The sequence below is a fragment of the Tetrao urogallus genome (genome assembly GCF_951394365.1).
Source record: "Tetrao urogallus genome assembly, chromosome: 1".
Taxonomy (NCBI): Eukaryota; Metazoa; Chordata; class Aves; order Galliformes; family Phasianidae; genus Tetrao; species Tetrao urogallus.
The window spans coordinates 110445718-110468070 of record NC_136813.1 but is presented as its reverse complement, the minus strand read 5'-3'; positions in this window follow the sequence as shown (position 1 = coordinate 110468070).

Here is a 22353-nt window from a genome sequence, read left to right as displayed (position 1 = left end):
AAACACTCAGCATAGGTTTGCTTCAGTGTTTTGAATGTTGACTGTAAATGTTTATCAGGTCTGTCAAAAGAAAAATAATAGTTCTGAAAAACACATACACATGCAGAGCTCTCCTTCACCCCTGACAAATTTATTCTGGATCCATGAAAATATATGTCTGTGCAAAATAAGGAATTAATCGACTTAATTAATCGAGTCAGATTCTCTTCTCATGGAAACAAATATATTGTGTCCCCTCAACTTAAATTGCTTTGGATTTGACCCCTAAAATGCTACAAGATAGTATTTATTTCCTATATGCAATCCAGTGTGCTGTGGTTCAAAGGACTTGAAATTATTGTATCTATCACCTTGGAATAACCCAACCAAGAGCCAAGGGAGATCAAAGCCAAGCACTGGAGACTAAATACTATCACTTGCTTAAATCTCACAACACTGCTCCAAGAGAAACAATACAGAATGTTCAGCATAACCGTTTGGACTCGTGATTGGTAACTGTGATACTAGTTAAAATGAAAGGTCATAAAAAATGTCTGCAATAGGAACTGGCACTTGCATTTCATGAGTACCATGGCCAGGATGGAGGACTGCACTGATGGTGGCAGGCTGAAGAACCTGATGCTACTAAACTTCTCCTCTGGAGCCAGTGGGGGCACCAGCCTCATGATGGATGCTGACAGCATTACAAAGCAGAGGTGGGTTGGGAGCTACGCAGGAAAATAGGATTGAAGGGAGAAATTAAAGCCCCTTAGTCCATAGATGAAATTCAAATCTCTGATCAGAGACTGATTAGCTGTTGCCAAAGCTTCGAGACAAACTCTCTTGTGTCTTTGGTCCTCCGTGGCCTCCTGAACACCACTGCAGCTCACCATCACCTGCAGCTGGCTGGCTGGGTAGTGCCTCAGGGTAGAAAATAGGTGTGTTGGTGCCCTTTGTTGAAAGATAGAATTAAACCCCTCTGCCGCAGCCTGAGCAAGCGTGTGCTCGAGCTGCTGATGGCACCTCATGGTTTGAAGGAAAAATTTGGCATCCACTTTTGAAAGAGGACTATGGGCTATGCATATGGAGGGACTTGAGCCCAGAAGGCTCCTAAAACCACAAGAGAGCTAGGATTTAGGATGAAGTGCAATCTTCAGCTTTTCCTATTTGGCTGGCTTAGGCAGCTCTTCAAACAGTGGCTTTTGTGAATCCCCCTCTGAGGCACTTAACTCCTTTTCGCACATGCACGGAGTCCAGGCATCTAATTCAGGCATGTGGACTCCATTACAGGGCCAGATGCAAACATCCCTTCATGGATTAGGATCTGAAAGATTTTAAATCCCATGTTGTCAATCAACTAAGGCATCTTTTTTCCCTGCCTGGTCCTCCTTTTGTTTTAAAATCTGGATTTTTTTTCAGGCAGATACCTATTTCTTTAATTCATCTTGTATATATTTAAAGGAGTGGATAAAGCTAGCTCTTCCGGGGGTGATGCAGTTAACATAACAAAGACTGACTACAGAAGATCTACAGTTACAGAAATCATTGCACCTCAGTAAAAATCCTATTCTTCCCCACAAACTTTTTCCATCAGATTCTTACTGCTGAGCACTGGAGCAAAAGATTCACAGCAACCTCCAGGCCATGGCTTAACCAAATCCAAAATAAGTCCAGTAGGCAAATATTTCACTTGCAGGGAGGCAGCATTGGTTCTCCAAACAACGGAGTGTGGCTGTCAGCAGTCTTACAGGGACAGCTGGTTTGTTTTTGACTGTGACATGGGGTATCCAGTCTAAGTTCGGTTTTTTGCTAGGTTGAGAAACTTGCTCAGATTTTCAGATGTTAGCAGAAATCATTAATAGAAATACTTCTAAGGTACTTTGTGGAAGACTCGTGTAACTGTACAAGAACAATAGGTGCTATGAAGTACATAATTGTAGTCCATAGGCTTGGAGTTTGGTTAGAGAGCTGCTTTCTTAGGGCTGAGCTTTTTATCAAATTTACAAATTTTCCAATAAATTCAATAAAAGAATTGACAGGTTGGTTAGATCTTACAGGACTGAACTCAGCAGAACCATACTCACAGGCTGTGCTAATAGTTATCCAGGTACTGATGTTTCCCAAATATGTGTTTGCAGCTTTGTGAACCCTAGAAACCTTTGGCAAGCAGCAGTACTTAAGTAGAGTGAAATCTGGCCTGTGTGTAGAGCAGCATTACTTTGTTGCTAAAGTAATACTGGATGGCAAAATGCTTCTAGCTGAGGCAACCCTTAACGGTGTCTGGAGATGAAGGTCCCCCCTGCCTGTAAATGCACATGTGTATGCATAAAGATGAAAAGCGGTTAGAACAATACAACAACAACAACAACAACAATAATAATAATAATAATAATAATAAAACTAAACTAAACACCAGAACCTCCAAAGTCAGCTTTGCTAGTATTACTGCATCTTTCCGTTGTGTAGCATAACCATATTGCAGCACTGGCTGGCTGCAACCTGAAGAATGCCTGAAGGAAAGCTGGGCTGAGATCTGAGGGACAGAGGTGAAGTCGTTTCTGAGCTCCTAGTGGTTTTGCTGAACTGTGCTTGCAGCTGAGGGGCAATCTAATCTCTTTCCTCTGAGAGCTCCTAGGTAGTGAGGGATTGCAGGCATCCCTATTTGCAGTGGATAGCTCTTTCTGTTTTCATCAGAGTTTTTTGAATGTAATGTTTCAGAGAGAGGATGGAAGGCAGAATTATAGTTTAGAGTTTTTCATCCCTTAAAACATTGTATGCAAAATGTACAAACTAGTGATAGAAGGCAATGCTGTTGCTTTTAAATGCAGATTTGGAAGGATCTGTAGAAGAAAGAAGTATGCTTCTCTTTTTCTTCTTTTTACCCTCAAGAGAAACCAGTCATCAAAATTGCCAAGAAAGTAAAGAAACGCATACACACAAAAACAGCCAAACAAAAGTCCCCCAGATTCAGCATGCAGTATCTCATATTTTTTGTCAGTTTTATTTTTGCCTATTTAGGCTCTGGACTTGATTTTCTCCTAATGTGCGCTTGTACAAAACTCATAAATCACCTTTGGTAACTGCAGTTAACTTTTTCCCTGCCTCTCCTTTTCCCGAACTCCTTGTTTTATCACTCTTTTATCTATGACTAATAGCTACACCTAGTTTCATCCTGACTTGTACTTGTATGTATTCCCCAAAGAAGGCAGTCTCCTAACACTGGTCAGTCAAAAATAATTTCCTTTTTTGATATAATATTAATGATTAGGTGCTGTTGGGCCTTCAGTTTGTAACAAAGTCCTTATCTTTATTAAATTTGACACTTACAATAAACTTGTCTTCAAAAGACTGAAACATGATAAATGATCCAGAGTGGAATTTGTGCTTTTTTCCTCTTCCTTCCACTTGCAGTAATCAGTATACTGAGACCACACAACACTATTCTACATTCACAGTATATTGATAAATGGCAGAAGATAAACCTACTTATCTTTCCTTTGGAAATGCAAACTTATTAACACAGTATTGTTGAAGAACTTTCCTGGCTAGTAGTCCTGGCTTGTGTCTTATCAGTTCCCATGCATCAAGTACATTGGTAAATATGTATATGTATATATAAATACATATAAATGTGTGTTAAAAGAGGAATAAGATTTCCTAGAGTTCAGTAATTTATGCCTCTGCAACAGTAAAGCAAACCCCATATGATCTGTAACAGATTTTTCTCAAGTGACTTGATTAATCACTTCCATGTGGCAACTAGCAACATTAGAAGCTTGTGAAATTCAGCAGCCAGGGAACTGGTCACTTGTGCAGATTGGCAAGTTGACATTTATAGACAACCCCATTATTTGTTTAATGTGAGCTATAACTTGTATCAAACTCGATAGTTTTTAGATATTTTCATATGGCCCTCAAACTATACACTTAAATACTCAGGCAGTTAGCCATGCATTTCACCATAGCTTGTCTTTCTTGATCAACCAAAACTACAACGAGAAATTTGCTCAATTAGGAACTGAAGAATTTGGCTGTTTTACTAAATTCTTGGCAGTAGGCAAAATCTGGCCTTTCCAACAATAAGTGCCAGTGCAAAATATTTTGGCGAGGAACAAATGTTGAATTAGATCTACAAAATTCCCATTTTCAGGCAGTAAAATAGGAATCACTCTGGTTTAAATTAGCTAAAGGACTCCCAGACCCCAGTCTACTGTTGTGCAGTGAAAAGGTATCCACTTCTGGCCCTTGCTTTATGGCGGCATGTTGATTGCAGAGAGGTAATTCCTGCCTACATGCAGAATAACCAACATCACTGAATCCGGATATTTCCCTAGATGAATTTACTGATAGTGATGATATTATGCCAATTACGATACTTAACTGAATCATGAATCATAGAATCATAGAACCAATCATAGAATCATAAAATCCTAGAATGGCCCTGGTTGGAAGGGACCTCATGGATCATCAGCCCCCACCACCACAGACAGGGCCACCAAAATCCACATTTAATACTATACCAGGCTGCCCAGGGCCCCATCCAACCTGGCCTTGATGTTGGATCAATTGGATGTCACAGATGAACGTTATTTGCCTAGTGTCTCTGAGCTAAGATAGAAGAGTTGCAAGATAAGTAGAGGAAAGCCTTCCTTTTGATCTTCCTTCCTTCCTGTCTTCCTGTCTTTCTCTCTTTCTCTCTGTCTTTCTTTTTTAAGGAAGTGTTTTTTCTTGTTATCATTTGTTTCATCTATTCAAAACTATCCCAAAATCTTCCTGGAAACAGGGCTGAAGATGTCATGAGAACAGACATTATTTCACATATCTGGTATCTTTTATTATTATTATTTTTTGACTGGCAATGAAGATCCCCTTTAATTAAATGAAAGCAGTGTTTTAGTGTCTGTTGATGTACAATCCTACAGGCAGTAGGAGAAGGAGGGAACAAAATGTAAAGTAAACCTATAAATTCAATTAAAATGCATACTTATGTTCAGGCTTGACTATTGTTTTACAAGGAACTCCCTAGAAAACGAGTGCATGGATCCCATTTCCTGCAGGAGTTTGCTTAAAGCACTCATGGAACTGACGCACCGTACTTCAAAGATTTCTAGTTTAGCAAGGAACAGGGCTGTAAATGTTCTGCCCATATCATTCACCATGGCTTTGCTGATGCTGTCAGCCAGCCCACTTCATACCTGCGGAAAGGACTACTTCTCTTTGGCCTGCTAGAGAGCTCTGCAGGCCAAGTGTCAACACTGCAATCAGCTCTATAAATCTAGATTATTTGTGCTGGAATTTCTTTTGCCATTGTGATGAAGAAATTATTGAGTTGCAGGACTCCACCAGTACATATGAAGCTCATTGAATCTTATTCTCTAACGAAAGCATTATTTCGTAAATGGAAAAAAAGTATAAATGTAAGCAGATACATGTGGTTTTGATATTTGGACCCATTTAATTATATCATTAGTTTTGCCAAATAACATGACACGGACAAGTTAGATGTTAGTCTTTTTTATAATTTAACCCAAGTGATCACGTATATTGTGTGCTGGCTATGCACAGTATTGTGTTTGATCACTGTCCAACCCAAGAAAATTGGTGCATGAGGGGACCAAGGTCTTTGAAACGTGTTGAACTCATTACAAAGGCACTTCAAACTTACTCATTGTTCAGTCTTGTTCACTCTTGCTGATGATGCCTCACTGACTGAAAGCAATAAAGCAATGGTCCTAAATTGAGTTAGTTTGGAAGGAAATGCAGTGGTGCCACACTTTTCCCTTGTAATATAATATAGAAGATTCTTAATGAAGTTAGAAGGCTACCATGTTCTAAAACACACATCCATAGCCTTGCTCAGCTGTGTGCTGCCAAAGCACAACTGTAGAAATGAGCTGAGGTGGCAGAGTTCAGGTCCTGAAAAGCCAATTTGTTTTTGTGTTTCTTTTTTTACTTCAAGTATAACACAGCTGCTATCCCTGAATGTGAGGCTGATGCTCTGAATCAAAATGGTGAAACAAGCACATGCTGAGTCTTCTGACTCTTTCTTTCCAGCAGTGGGAAAGAGGGGAAGGGATTAGAAAATGATAATTTAAAATTGTGATAATTGTTGCTGTCTCCTAATAGGAAAAACTGCCCCTTGAAGAGTAAGTAAATACCTGGTTGATATTTTTTTCCCTCTGAACTCCTAAAGACAGACTTAGATGTGCCAGAATCTCTGGAAAAGACAAAAGGTGGATTATAAACTGTCTAATATTGCTAAATTAGAGAGTGGGTTGACCCCTGCCTCTGGGAAAAATGACTACACAGGACTTGACTCCTATTTGCTTGGTCACATCACAGCACGATGGCATGAGTGGCAAAACTCTGGCTGTGAGCCCCAGGCTGATCATTGCTCAAGCTGGCGACTCAGACTGTAACACAACTAGAGGATTTAAAGTATATGTGTAAGGCTGTTCAAAACTACCCAGGATCTCTGATCCTGGGCAAGTTGCTCAGAGTATCATTTTTTAATTTAATTATGGAAAAGGCAGACCTAACCCACCAGCCTCCACTCTGTCTGCATGTGTATATACATTGCCTGGTATTTATCTCCAGTTCTGACTTTTTTTGCATGGTCCAACCTGTACTGAACATCAAGGTGCTGCAACCTGGCTGCCTGCTGGTACCCACGCTACTTGTTTTAGAATTGAACTTAAGCTTTGATACCTCTGCAATATGCTGTAGATTCTCCTGGACTGCAGTACGGGTATTGCCATATGTTCTGTGGCAATATTCTCCTGTTCCTCATTTGCAGAATGGTTCTGACACTCTTTACTTACTCTGAAAAGCATTTTAATGAGAACTAGAGTGATTAATCAGCCTTTTCTTATCATTCTCGTTTGCCTGCGTCTAACACGTTTATGCAGAGAAGAAACTTGTGTTGGCAGTAAGCTTGTTCATATACTATATTGTTTCTTGGTCTCTGTGAACCTTTGACTTGAAATGAAACCACACAGAGACCACAAGCCACATTTGATGAGCAGACACATTGATTCAGGTTCTCTTCAGGGCTATGAGACCCGAAAGTATAAAGTTCCTCAAAATATATTTGTCAAGAAGATGAGCGTTCAAGATAAACAATGTAGTAGAGGCCAAAAGAGAAATTAAAACAGGACATTCCACCCATATGGCTTGCTTAAACAAAGTCAGATGGATTTGTCTCTTGGTATCCCAGGACTGGAGCTGCTTTTAAAGTTTAATTTTATTTCATACTAGATGCTGCATTTTTGCTGCCATTTTTCTAGCCTTACTACTGTATGTGCCATATTGTCATATTGCATATTCTATTTGGTTCACGCAAACTGGACACTGTATTTGCAGTTAATATGGACCTGTAGGTGCTAGCCATGGTTTTCCTTAAACCCTCACTGTATTGCTCAGGTTCTATATGCTATTGCTGCTTCTGCATTCATTGACTGGTCTGGGTAAATGCAATTGTTTTTATGCTCCCACCCCTCACCGCGAGCACTCCCCTTGTGCCTTTAATTACATTGGCTTTCAGGATTGTTTGCCTTTGCTGTCATAAAGGGACACATTTCTTTGTCTCCATGTTATCATTTATCCTGGGTTGGATCATTGTTTTGTATGTTTTGGAGCCTCCTGAAATTGTCTTGCTTTTGTACATAAACTATTAACTCTGGCTTTAAAGCCATGAAAGTAAGTTTTTAATTTTTTTTTTTTTTTTTTTTAAGCAGAAATGAGCCATTTGATCTTTTTCCAGAAATGCTTGAGTCCCATCTGGCTGCCCCCACCTCAAAGCTCAGCTGTTTGCTATGCAGTAAGGGCAAGGTAGTGCTAATGAAAGTGAAAGAGTGAAAAAAGAGCTAAAAGGGATGGTGGAAAGGGGCCTCTGAAAGCAGTGGAAAGGTTGGCACTTGCACAGTTGTCCAAAGGGTATGCTGTTATTCCTAAGGACAAGGTACTGTGTCTACAGCTGTCATTTGGCGCATTTTTCTTTTTGGCACCACAGCCACACGCTGGTGTACAGCTAGGCTCAAAGCAATACCGGATGGAGCAGCTCAGAGACAGCCAGTTGGTGTGAGCAGTGTTGCCTTTGTAAGCCTTGCATCGAGTTCTATTTGATTCCCTGTGGCAATCTTTAGAAGATGAAATGGAATTGATGTTTGAAACTCATTTTCTATGATTTCTCTAATGCAGGTTCAGATACAGTCACCATAACTAATCTGTGGCAGTAATCAGAGGATCAGATGTTTACGAATCCTTATTTGTAACCAAGATAAAAAAATGGATAGTTAGCAAATATGTTTATAATATCAAGCGCAGTGAATCTCAAATGCTTCAGCAGTGCATCTGAAGGTCAAATGCTTCTAATCAATGCGTACATATTTAGCTACTGATGTGTACTACTGCCAGTTTGATTCTTTGCTGGAGGAAGCTTTGAGCAGTATCGGAAATGCAGCTGCTTTTCCTGGGGAGTCATAGCTCTGAGAGCTCAGATGGCTCCTTACTGAAGCTGCCCCTTGGTGGCGTGAGCGATCCACTCGAGCACAGGTACAGCCCTGGCAGTTGCATGACATTATTTTTAAAGCAAAATAATAAAGACGTGTTCTCCTAATTGTCCTTTATTTGGGTGCTACTGGTGTCATGGCTACATCTTCACATAGTGTTTGCTGGGATGCAGCTGTGTTACACTGCCTTCAAGCCAGAACTATCACGTTATGATTAATGAGAGATAGCTACTTCAAAACAGCATATTCCTGGCGTTGGCCAGGGCAAAGCTGAGCCTTAACAAATAGAGAGTCATGGAATCGTTTAGGTTGGAAAAGATCCTCAAGACCATCAGGTCAAACCACCAACATAACATTGCCAAGCCCATCACTAAATTGTGTCCCTTAGTGCCACGTCTGTGTGTCTCTTAAATACCTCCAGGGATCATGACTCCACCATTTCTCTGGGCAGCCCTTGCTAATGCCTGACCACCCTTTCTATAAAGAAATTCTTCCTAATGTCTCATCTAAACCTTCCCTGTGGCAACCTGAGATAATTTCCTTACATCCTATCACTTGTTACCTGAGAAAAGAGATAGACTCATTTTTCCCTTTCAGTCCTTTCTGGCTTTCTGTCTTTCATTCTTTGTTTAGTTTTTCAGACATTATCTCTTGTTCATCAGAAGGCAAGGGGCTTTGTTTTCTATCTAACCCAGAAGTGGATTGTGGTGGAATGTGCTCTGCTTTGAGCTGGAAGAAAGTGTTGAACAGCAACCCTTTGATCTTAATCTTTTCATATTTAGGGAAGAAAGAAAATGAATTTTGAGAGTGTCTGCTGTTCCTTTGCAGTTATACTTCCTATTTAGGAGTTATATTCATTCCTGTATAGGTTTAAGCACACATAAAAGGGTGTTTGTATCCTGCACTTGACCATGGTAGGAGGAGGCAACATTATGCTGTGTGTTTAGGTGTTTATTCTGCTCTGTTCCATATTACTAAATCTAACGGCAAAATTCTTGATCTGTAGGTAGAAAGTGAGGAAGGAGAGGAAATAAAAAAGAAGGGGAAGTCAAGGAAAAGGGCCTGGAGAGATCTTTACATTTAGCTCCTCACAGCCATTGAACGCTTGTGTGGCAGTACTGCTCTTGTAAGCCATGTGGAAGAAACAACTGGTGCAGTGAAGAAAATCCAGTGAAGGAAATCGACAGTGAAGGAAATCAACAACAAAATATGGTTTGGACTGTGTTTAGTAGCAGCTAGAACAGTTTTTCCTGAGCTTGCAGGAAAAGGTTCTCAGAGCAGCCAGGCAGCTGGGGCTGGAAGCAGGTCTCCCCTAATGCTGTCAGCAATGGCAGGGAAACCACCAGGTGCCTCTCTGCACCTGTAGGCACAACAAAGGCTCGAGTGGTTGGCTTTTGTAACGTGCACAGCAGCATCCCACTGTATAATTGCTAAGATTCATGTGGGGTTACAAAGATAGGGACACAAAGTAAAAGTCTCTTTGAAAGGCTGAATGAACATACTGTACAAAAAATTGAGCCAATACAGTATTGCCTACTGTCCTGTTTTTACTATTTAATCCTATTTGCTCTCCTAAGGTATCTCTGGATATTCCATTGCCCACGAGATGAACTCAAAAACGGGATGAATATAATTTTTTTTTCTAATTTGTTGCTTCAGCAATGCAGGGCTGAGATGACGGAAGCAGCAGTTCTACAAAAAAGCAGTGATTGCACTCAATTCCTAGCTACGGAGGAAGAGTAGTAAAACTCTTCTTCTGAGGTTACGTACCTCCAGCAAAACAGACTTCACTTCATTTAAGTTTAATTGAGACCAGGAAATAAAAATGTCACCATTAGTATTTCACAGGCCAGAGCTAAGCTTTTCCTAGAGGAGATGTTGTTATATGTGACAAAACCCAAAAGAGAATGAATTGGGGCAAAAATTATAGAATACATTGGACTCCTCCAAGTCTTCTTTGTTTCAGTTACAGACTGTAGAAGGTTTCTCATAAAGCATTTGACACTGTAATGTGACCATGCACTGGGTGAAAGAAGAGGAATATCACCTTTTAAGAGTTAACATTTTCCGACTCTTCTTCCCCATGCTAAATTCAATACTGCATTTAGAACTGCGGGCCACTTGGATTAACTGAAGCAGGGTAAGCTCTTTAGATTATCAAATGTCACATGAAAAAAGACCAGGAAATCTGGGAATGAGTATGTGTTAATGCTTTACTAGGGTGGCATGTCCTCAAATAATAGTAGACAGAGCTTCCCGTGTTCTTTCAGGCTGAGCTGAGATGCCAAGTATACAGAACTGGAAGCTGTCTATCAGGGTGGTTATTTGTTTGGTTTGTTTTTGTTTTTTTTTCTTTTTTTTTTTTTTCATTTGCTTGATACAGACAGCAGAGACAAAATACCAAAAATGCCTGAAATCCTTATGACCTTCCACTGCAAACTGAGAACTTTGTCCAGTAAGCTCAAATTTCTATTTACTCTGTCAGCACTGTCTCCACACTGTTGCTTTTTTTCTGTCTTCCCAGTTTATCATGTGCTGGGAGACAGCTTCACGGGCACTGGGCAGGAGGGGGAGCCTGAGCACATTCCAAATCCCTTGCAGGTTCAAAATACTAAGTCTCTGTGCTGTGGGTTGCTTAAAAATACCCATAGTGCAAGCAAGTCAGCATGCAAGCAAGTATTCTGCAGCCATCAGCTGGCATGGCTCACATTTCCATGTTGTGTGCGGATGCCATAGTGCTCCCTAGCTGGCCCCATTTACACTGTCTCCCATTTATGCCAGAAATACTCAGGCTACTATGGAGTAAATGGTCCAGAAATGTGTCCAGTAAACTCCTGCGTCAGCTTCTCAACTAAAACATCCCTGATTTCAGCATTGTGCTCTGGTATTCCTCCATTCCTGGTAAAGTAGAAAATGTTCCTATGGAATACTGCTATGACCTATAATATTAGACACTGTGTATCTATTGCAATTCAGAAAACATAAGGATACCCATAACCTTTTATTGAAATAAAACCCAGCAGCTACATTGAACTCCTTTGAAACTAAACAGAAAATTGAAGTGTACAGCAAGTATTTTAGCTGACGATTCACTTACCAACCCGATATATTTGTGAGCTAACTACTAACTGGGTATTCTTTGTGACTGTATTTCAAGTTTTACTTTGTACTGTGGTAATGTTCTCTGAACTTTGCAAGGCAAAATTACTGCATCTAAACCCTCTGGGTCTAGAAAAAAAGGACAAAAATGCGACATTTCTGGAGAGACTCATGCACAGAAAATGCATTGGTGTTTCCTAAAGAAAATTGGCGAGTCCAGAAGGAATTGATGCTTTGACCAATCATGCTAATGAGGCTTTTGAAAGAAGGAGGTGTGCTTAGCGCTACTTATCTCTGGACATAGAATCTATGGGAAAACATGTGGAATATGTTTGCAACGTGATGACTGCAGCTATATGTTCTATATGTTGGTGTTACTGAACTATCTGTTATCAAACCACACACTTCAGCACATAGGAGGATTTATGCTTACTGCAAAGCCCATTAAAAGACTTGCAGATTCCCAAATCGGACAGACATGTTGCCTTCTGTATCTTGCTGTTATCAGGATAAAAATGTGCCTTTTTTCTGGCTAAGCACATTGATTTGGCTGATTCTCCTCACATGGCAAAGAGGCAACAAAACATTAATGGCAAGTTTGTCTCCACGGACCAGAAGTGAGCTTGTCTGTGCACATGTTGCACATATGAGGTGGGCTGGGGAGCTGGGCCTGGAATGGCAGAGAATTTGCAGAGCAGCTGGTCCTATGGGCTCTGCTTTGCACAGCCTGGGATCATAAACGTATCATCATGGTTGCTAACAGCAAGCAGGAGGTATCTGTGGAATCACCCGAAATGGAATGATTTGTGGAGGCAAGTTCATCTCGTCATTTTTCTGTGCTCACGGTACCAGAGCTTATTGTGTCAGTTATCACTACTAAAGCCCAAAAGAAGCCCCTCTTCTTCAAAATGCAGACAAAAGCAACCCTTGGATATATGCACAATAATGTTTGGATTAGTTAAAGAAACCACATTTGCCAATAGGAAAAGAGAAGGAAATTTCTAAGCTATTGAATAACACTGCTATGCTTGGAAGAGATTTTTTCTTTTGTAATTCCCTTTTAATTTCCTCCCATCAGAACTGCTGGGAGGAATCCGAAGCTAGGTTTTCTGGAGTGACAAAAGGAGCTGGGCCACTGACTTCTGTTGAAAAATCAATGGACCTGAAAATGTAAGATAACCTTTTCATAAACGCATGAAGGATTTGAGGTTTAAATTCCTTAAAACTCTCTAGGACTTCCAACTCCCCAAGTCAGACAGGGAAAAGGATGATCAGCAAACTAATCCTTATTAGCACATATGTGGAGATTGCATGGAGGAACGTGGAGCACAAGAAAATGAGGAGGAATCTGAGGACACAGAAGAGATGGTGTTCATAAGATTTAAACAAGGAAGCATAAAAGGCAACAGGAGAAAGGACAAAGAGAAAAAGCATCAAAATATACAAACTGAGATGTTAATTTCAATCACTTAGATTTTCCTTTGATTTCAAGATCAGACCTCAGTAAGACCACATAAAATTGAATAACTTCATCATCTGACTCAGTGCCTACAAATTCAGCACAATGCATTTCTTCAGTCTCCTTCTTGATCAGATTATGAAGTGTCTGAAGTTAAACTAAACTATGCATTCTGGTAACCTTTCAGAATAGTTTTATTTTCTTCATTTCAATTGTCTTTTTTCAATTTAAAAATATTATTCAAATACCACATTTGGATGGGTAGTGACTACCATGACACTGTGTAGAAAACCAAAGCAATTTGAAGCAAGCTAGACATTCTGAGTGCATTTTTAAAATACCTTATTGCTTAAATAAAATAAACTTAAATCCCTTAGTCTAGCAATTACTTTCAGATGTCTGATTGTTTATTTTTGAAGAACTGTCATATCAGCCATATAGAACTGGCAAGCCCTAGTTTTATATGTTCACAAGCTTTCTCTAACAGCTGCTCCCTGCCTTACATTGGGAACTACGTACTCATCTTCACTGTCTCTTGTATTTATCTTAATTTTGCTGCATTTTGTTTTATTGGAGGAAAAACTTAGCAGAGCTGTTTGTGGCAGGGTTTAGTTACAGGAAACCCAAAAGCTAAGCCCCAGTTTCAGCTGAGACAATTAGACTGTTGATTTTGGTAGGAGCTCAGGACTTCTATTGGACCCAAATGCCTTTCAAGTCTAATTGCCAGTTGATGCTCAAGTCTGAAAATTTTCTGTATTCTCACTACAGATCTGGGGCTTTGTTTCCTTTTAATGTGAGGGATATTTCTATCCAGATCTGAATGTTTTGCTGAAATTCTTCTCTATTCACTGGAATAGATTAAAAAGAAAAGAAGAAGGAAATTACATTTTCCAGAACTTTCAACCTTTCCCTAGTTCTCTCTTTTTTTAATTCTCTATGCCTTGAAATCTCTGTGGTGTAGAGGATGGTATTTTTTTTTTTCTTCTGAAAGCAATTTTGCCATGCATGAAAAGTAGCACGTACTAATTTGCAATGACTGAGATAACCATTGCTTTTTACTGCCTGGTACATGTATTTAGTAGCCCATATTCCTATTTTACCAGCTGTAGGTGAAGGATTCTGAGGTGGTGAACAAATGGTACATTTTTAAAAGTGATCAATATGGTAATATAATGCTGGATAATTTCTCTCTTAACCTTTGAAGTAAACTAGTAATAAAGGCAGTTTTCTCACAGAATGTTTTAATCAGCTGCTACATAATCCTCACAACCAAGTTATCAAAATCTACTGCCATTCTTGGATGGATGTTTTATTGCTAGGTGGATTGGGCTCTAAAACTTTCTTATAGATGCTCTGGGACAATTTAAATACTAGCAGGAAAGTATTTTGTACTCTATAACATTTGTGGGTTGGAGCCTTGGGCTGTATGGTTTCTTTTTTTTTCTCCTTTTTTCTTTTTTTTTAATGTATTATACCAGTTTAGCACCTTGCCTAGGGCCGGTCCCAGGATCCTCACCACATGGTGCGGATCCCATGGCCGGCTCCAAGAGCTGTCAGGCACCTGGCATTGGACAGCCTGGCCCTGGGCCAGCCCACCCCAGTGCCTGGAGAGGCCATGTTCGTATGGACCCATGCGTTTCCTTTCAGACATATCCTGTAGGATTACTCTGCAAGACAGACAAACGACAGAACGAGGCGCTCATCTTCCCAAGGAGGCATTCAAAATGTCTGAGTAACTTTTTGATTAATTCTTAGCTTTTGGATGCTTCTAATTAGCCATCTATAAACCAAAACAGAGCGCAGGACACTACTGCAATGTAATTTGTTAAGCAATAATGCATTTTTTCTTCCAAAAGTCACACTTGATAACAAACAATAGTCATAGGCTTAAGATGACTGTGGATGCTATGAGCTAATGTCTAGTTGTCAGAAACTTTTCCATTAGGCTTAAAATGATGTTTAACATACTCCTCCCGTTATTGAGCTAAACGACACATTGTATTAAACACGGATTTCCAAATGAAATGCTGTTTGTCTTTGCATACACATACGTAAAGATGCAGACACATGTACATACGTATTTTGGATATCAAAAGTATACCAGTAGCATAGTTCACCTTATTCCCAAGACAGAATGTTTTCTTGCCATCACCTTTTAATTAAACCCATTCTTAATCTTAATTTACTGTAAAAAAATTTTAAACAAAGTTCTTTAAACACAAAATGCCAAAATTACATGTTCTTTCCTATTAAACTTCAGAGAATGTCTGGAAGAGTAGATCTTTTAATTATCTAGGAAAAAAACATGCTGCTGACGATAATCACCAAAATATGCGTATCATATATTTTTCTACTTAAAATTCAAAACCTTTGGTTTATAACAAACATTTGAGTAATTTATCAAATCCTACTTCATGCTAGCTTTAAGTCAACTTCAGTTTTAAGCCTTTGCGCTTTGGTTTTGGCATTATGCACAACTCATTCAGCATTTCAAAGCTGTGTATACTTACATTCAGATTTCAGGAAAGGGCAGAAGGACAGGTTGTTTGCTTTTCACTGTAAGAGACCTAGATTTCCTGTTTGTGTAAGGCCCGTTGTTATTTTGTTGATTTTAAGATGGTCCCTAGAGGGAAAAGAAAGCTTATAAGAAATGTAGGAGCACACTGGCCTTCTTTTGCAGAAATACTGAGGAATTTTGCCCAAGATTTTTAAACATAGCGGCTTAGCATGGTCTCTTAATTCCATATTCAGACTTCTTAATTCAAGATCTGCTGTTCAGAAGTATGACAACCTGGCAGTTCATTCACTTTAGGAAGCCTTTTAAGTGCTTGCAAAAACTGATGTAGCAATTTGAATAGAGAATGAAAATTCTAATGTTAGATATTCTTGTTGGCAATTCTGTAATAAATCAAAGCTTGGGTCTGGACTTAAGGAAAAGTTCCTTGAGTCTTGTTTCCACCCTTCTGAAGTGTAACTTTTACAGATTATTAGGTACAAAATTATCCATTTGAAGGATTGCTGAAAAACATTTACTTATTCTCATCTTTCTCCATGTGTATTTCCCCCACAAAAATGTACGTACAAATAATGTCTTGCAGTTATTGGCCCCTGGGAGGCTTGGACTGATAGGAAGTGCTTGGGACCGCCATACACACTCCTAAGCATCACTGTACTCAAAATGTAAAGGTGTTAACAAGTGAAGCCGCAGGCATTACTAGCATCCTACATAAAAATGAACTATACCTATCTGTTTTATAGGCTAATCCCTCTCACACAGCCACTACCACATCATGCACACTTCACCCAACTACATCCCATTGGCATGGCTGAGAAGACAGTGGTTTGGTGGACTCAGCTGCCACCTGGATGTTCACGATTTGGTCTGAACCATGAATTCTGGAGATGATGTGCTGCTACTTATGTTTGAGTACATACATAAGTGCTTTGCTGGATCAGGATAAGAGAGAGCCCAGTGCCTGTTCGTGTACCCCTGCCCTGTGCTGCTGACAGCACGCTCCGTTTACTGCTCAATGTTCATCATGCACTAACACCCAGACAACAAGAAAAGCAGCTCTTTGATAAGCAGGGTAGTACTTTTCACACACTGATTGGCCTTGTGGTTGAAATTTTAAGTATTTGGCCTAAGATCTTCCTGGCCTGTGTTTTGCCTCTCCAAAGTCACTGGTTTCCTTAGTAGACAGAGTAGCTCCAGAGAGCCATGTACCCAAAGGTCTCTCTCAATTTACTTGAAGCATTTTATCAGCCAGGACAAAATGAAAACTCAAGAGTAGAAGCTCTCAACCTTTGTTCAGCTGAACTCCCACAGTGCTGCCTGCCCCAGGACCTTGTGTGCTCCAGGAGCTGAGCCCCAGATGGCCCATCCATCACCAACATGCATTAACCTTAGAAGAATAGAGCATCTGGAAAGGGAAGACAGTCAAGAAGCAATACTGAATTTATAAGGGAAACCTGCAGGTAGTTTGACTGTTTTACCTCAGATTTATTCCTGTCCCTTTGAGCTGGATGAAGAAATGTGCATCTGGCATCTTTCCTGAGAGGATTCTACAGCCTGGAGAGTAGAAATGGCCAGTTTCATTGCCACTTGCTTCCTAGTTTAATGAACAGTGGCTTTTAATTGTCTATCTGGCCAAACAGGCCTTTTCCTTTAAGCAATGATTCAGTAACTCAGACAACATCTATACCCATTCATCACCTACAGAGATGGCCCTCGGCTCCAAAGTTTGGCTCTGGACACGAACTTTTCCACAGCTTGCAGGTGTTTAGGTTTGGGCTCTGGCTCAGCTTCTTGCATGGATGAAGGAAAGTCATGAATTCGGAGGTAGCTTTTAATAGTTAACAAAGTGGAGAGCTGCCAGACTGGAGGGAATGGCAAGTTATTTTGCCTGTGCCTGAGGAGAGAGGGATTAGGCATTTCAGCCGAGCAGCTCATTCCTGCTTGCAGTTTGTACCATCCATGTTGCTGTTACTGCCTTTGTGGGATTAAAGGGCGGCTGAAGGAGTGCCAGCATGTACCAGCGGGTCCCAGTACAGTAGCAGTCACATCTGCCCTTTCTGCCTTCAGGAGAAGCAGGATTTCCCTGGCTTTCTGCCTTGCTGCTATCCTAATTCCTGCTCCTGCAAACCTGTACCAACCCCTCCTTGACAATCAGGAAGCTACAGAAAAATGCATAGGTGGTGATGGTGGAGAGAGCAGAAGGGAGCAGAGAGTCTCTGCATCCCATTCAGGAAGAGATGGAAGAAGTGGTCCCCAGGATAAAATCCAACTCTGGGAGCAGAAAAAGTGTCCCATCCTCTCGTAACTTCCTCGCGCAGTGTCACCCTTGGTCCTCACAAAGTTCCCTTAACATCACTGATATCCTCACCCTTTCCTTCTCAAGGGCCTTTCCTCATTCCATGCCACCACTGCTGCCCTTGCCTTCCTTGTATGCTCCAAGGACATTCCTGGCCAGTGTGTAACCCAACCCAGTTGGGTTTTGCGTAACAAAAAAACAGATTTTGGCTCCTGATGATTTTCAGGAGAGAAACTTCTGGCTGCTTTGAGGTGTTGTTCTCTATGAATCTTTCCAGTATTATTATTATCCAGCTCTTCATGTCCTGAGACTGATGGCTATATGTGCATTCTTTCACTTAACTTTCAGAACTGAAAGCTTATGATGATGCAATGACTATTTTTTCATGAGATAATTAATCTCATGAAAGGTCTACTGCATGCCCTGTCTCCCCTGTGTTATTGGGTAATGTGGAGATCCTCATATATACAAGGCTGCATGGAGATGTTACAAGTGGAAAGCATCAGTGTTGGAAAGAGCAAAGCAACACGGGACAGTCATTTTTGTTTTGGAGAAAAGAGGGCCTGTTAAGACTTCCTGGAGCAGCAAGGGAAGAAAGAATATGAAAAGAATGAGGGAAATCATTCCTAAGAGGAAAGTTAAGCATTAGATTTCCTGATTGGTACAGTTGCATTTCATTTCTCCGCTAAGAACCCTTTAGTGCTAATCTGTAGCTGAAAGGAGAGTGGAGGATTTGTTTTCTGTGTACAAAATCTTTATAGGAGGCAGCGTGCATTCTCCTCTCTCTCCCACTTTGTTGGCTGTGGGTCTTAGCCAGGTGTGAAAAACTTGTATTTTCAATGCAAGTGCAGAAAGGCGACAGTAGAAATGTAGAAAATCACTGTAATCTCTTTAACACAAAAACAGCATGACCCCTAGTTCAGTTATATAAATACAAACTCTATTTTAAGCGTAGACCTGAGTTGCTCTGATTCAATATCCAGCCCAAATGCAAATGACTTTTGTGGAATGAGGTTTGCAATGAGCTGGATCTATTTAGTAAAGTATTTCAGCCTGGTTTGGTGGAGAAAAGAGGAATCCGGTCAATTGCTGCAAATGCTTCTGTAGCAAAATTGCTGCTCTACTCATTGTTTGGGCTATTTTCTACTGAATTGTTAAAATTTTTGTGAGAGAGAACTATCGTGGAATAGAAAGCCGGGTCTGGAGCAAAGTCACAGGAATGTGCACACATAATTATGTCTTTTGAAAGTAGCACACTACGCAGGATTTCCTTAACAGTACCAGAAAATGTTGACATCCTGGAACTGACATTTGCAATTTCAAATAGCAGCTTTCCAGGCATAATTAGTGTTGTTGTAAATGTTTCAGTATCACATTTGGGACTCACTTTGGACATGCCAGTCCACAAAGTCTAAATATATATTGTTTTGTCATTTATCGTTTCCTTTTCCAGTGTTCCAGGAACTGACAGCTGTGATTTTTAAAGCTGGGAAGTACTAAATTGAAATAGTGCGTTTTAAAGTATTTATTATGTTTAATTACTGTGCATGAAAGTTGCTTTTATTTATAATTTACTGTTTTCTGTGGCCATAGTTCTTTTTTGTTTTGTTTTGTATAAAACACCTTTGATTCCCATCCTCCCTTATTCAAAGTACACAAACACTTCTACAAAACCACAGCTTTTCTCTAGACACAAACTAAAATACAGTTGAGGATATGAGAATTACTTATGACAGATGAGTCACATTAATATTTTGTTCTAAGCCTCGAGAAAAATGAGACACGAGGGTAGGAATCAGAACAGATCAAAACCTTTGGTGCTTTGTGATCCAAAACCACAGCCATCTACTGAGGTGCAAAATGTTCTTCTTTCACATGAAGTGTGAGAAAAACACAAAGAGTTTTGTACTGCAGATGCTGGCGGCACACAATGTTGCAATTATTCTCAATATTTTGAGATGCTTGAATCAAAACCAAGATTTTAAGCAACATTGAGGTAAAAATATTCTTATATTTCTCCAGCTTAGAAAAAATATCGTGTTTGTCACGATTGCTTCAGAAACGATATGCCAAATTTCTACCCGTGACTGATTATAAAAACAAGAAGGGGAATGTCATGGCATCTGCTCTCTGCAATCACTTTTGTCATCCTAACTCCTGTTGGGTATATCAGACTTCTGTGATGCTAGAAGAATCTTGGCTGTTCTGTTCTTGGAAAAGCATTGTTCTAATTGCCTTTTTCCACTATTTTCCTACTACAATGCACGTGGCTGATTTAGGCTGGCTATGGGGCATGATCTCATATGATCTCGCTTCCTATTTAAAAGATGGTAGACAGGTACATTCTCACTAGTTTCCACTTGCTATTAGACTTCAGAAGAAACATGGATCACCACATTTGATGTGATCAGATGATACCATCTGAAATTTGAGTCATCAGTAGGTGAACCAAGTCTTCTGTTCTTAAAACATGAGGAAGCTCTTCCTCATTCATTCCCTTTTTCTGACCTGGTACTCATGGGGAGCTGAGGGCAGCAGGATGCTGGTGTTCATAGAATCATAGAATAGAATCATAGAAGCACCAAGGTTGGAAAAGACATCTAGGATCTTCCAGTTCAACCATCCACATACCACCAATATTTCCCACTAAACCATGTCCCTCAGTGCAACATCTAAACATTTCTTGAATGCTTCCAGGGTTGGTGACTCCACCACCTCCCTGGGCAGCCCATTCCAGCTCCTGATCACTCTTTCGGATGAGTATTTCCTGTTCTGAGTGGACTCTTAGCTCCATCCAGCCTTAGGAAGGACCTGTTACTTGCACTGTTTCCTTTGCCAAGACACCTCCCTGAGGTGCACAGCAAGGACTTCAGGTAGAAAATGACAGAAGTTTTGAACTGCCTGGCCCCAAACCAGAAAAATACTTTGACATGGGGGGATCTAAACACGTTAATTGTAGCATGTATTTCTCTGGTCGTGATAGCTTCGGTGCCACTGTTTATGTGCTGTATGCTTTGTACAGTTACAATTACTCTGTAAGACTGGAGCCAAGCTGTGTTTCTTGTCCTGAAAGTGGCTGAGGTAGGTGAGTGCTAGTTCTGTTTGTGCTGCTTGTTTGCTCTTCCAGCTGCTTTGGGGCCCTGCTCCTATCCACTGCTGCCCAGCTCTGTCTGCCCTCTGTGAGATAACACAAGGAGCTGCTCACGGTGCATACCTGGGCTGGGTCGGGCCACTTTCTTGCTGCCTTCTCCTGCTGTGTGGGAGAACTTAAGTATGGAAACTGTTTGTGGAAAATCAACATGAAAGATTAAGGATTAGAATTTAAGAACTAAATGGGTGGTCTTACCCAGACAATTCCTGGGGACTCTACTGGAAGAAATACATGGCTGTATAACTAGGAAACAGCGCAGTGCTTTGAATGTCTAGCTATAGAAGTACTATCTTAAGCCAATGAAATCACAGTCTCCGTTTTCTCCAACTTTAATTTGTCTGAGGAATTTTTCTACATTGTTAATTAACGCACAACTTCAGATTTGTTCTGATATGGAATGCATTTCTATTGTTCAATGTCAGTAACTTGATTCTTTGTGAATAAACTATTAGAAGCTATTTGGGTGTGATTACAGCTAGCATACAAATAGGTATAGATGTTGCACTTTGTTTAGTCTGTGAAAAACTAGTGTTTCTGCTTGCCAGGCAGCATGAGCTACTTGCATTGAGGTAAAGGTAGATACTGGGTTATGGCAGGTGATTTCTTTACTGCTTTTGGGAGTATCACAAGATGTGCTTTTGGTTAACAGTGGTTTGTAACAGTGAAAAGTTTCTCAGGCTTTTCAGCCAAAGTAATTCCTACAAAACTGCCTCCCAAGAAAGGGTTTGTATGAGCATGCTGAACTGCTATAATAGAGTAGGTGGGAAGTGCCAGGGAGATTATAGGGAGATATTATTGGCCCAGACTGAAATTTTGCCAGGCCTCCAGGACAGAATTAAGTATCACTGTGTGTTTCTCTCTGGTATGTTTCTACACCATGATCTTGGACAGAATTTCAAATTTATGATGAAATCTAGCCTGTTAAGACTACTGAATTTCTTTCTTGATTTTTTTTTTCCTGATTTTTAACAATACATGCAAAGATTTGCTACTGCCAGCCAAGACTAGCTCTTCTGGGAGAGTCACCTGTAGAAGGAAACATAAGGTATAAAGGGCACTGTGTAATTTTAGTCAGGTTATTTATGTGTGCCTCTTTAAAAAATAAAAAATAACATAAAAAATCAGAAAAGTAAACTTTCCAGTTCCTTGCTGCTGCCAATCTTAACAAACCAATTCTTTATTCATCCTGGAATTTTTATCAGCTTAGTCTCACGTAATAAGAAAAAATGAAGCAAAACACATATTTTTGATATAATATAATAAAAGTCGGAACACATAATTTGCTACTATGGAGTGCAATGACCAATGTGCTTTATTCACCACAGCAATAGGTAGTTCTCCTTG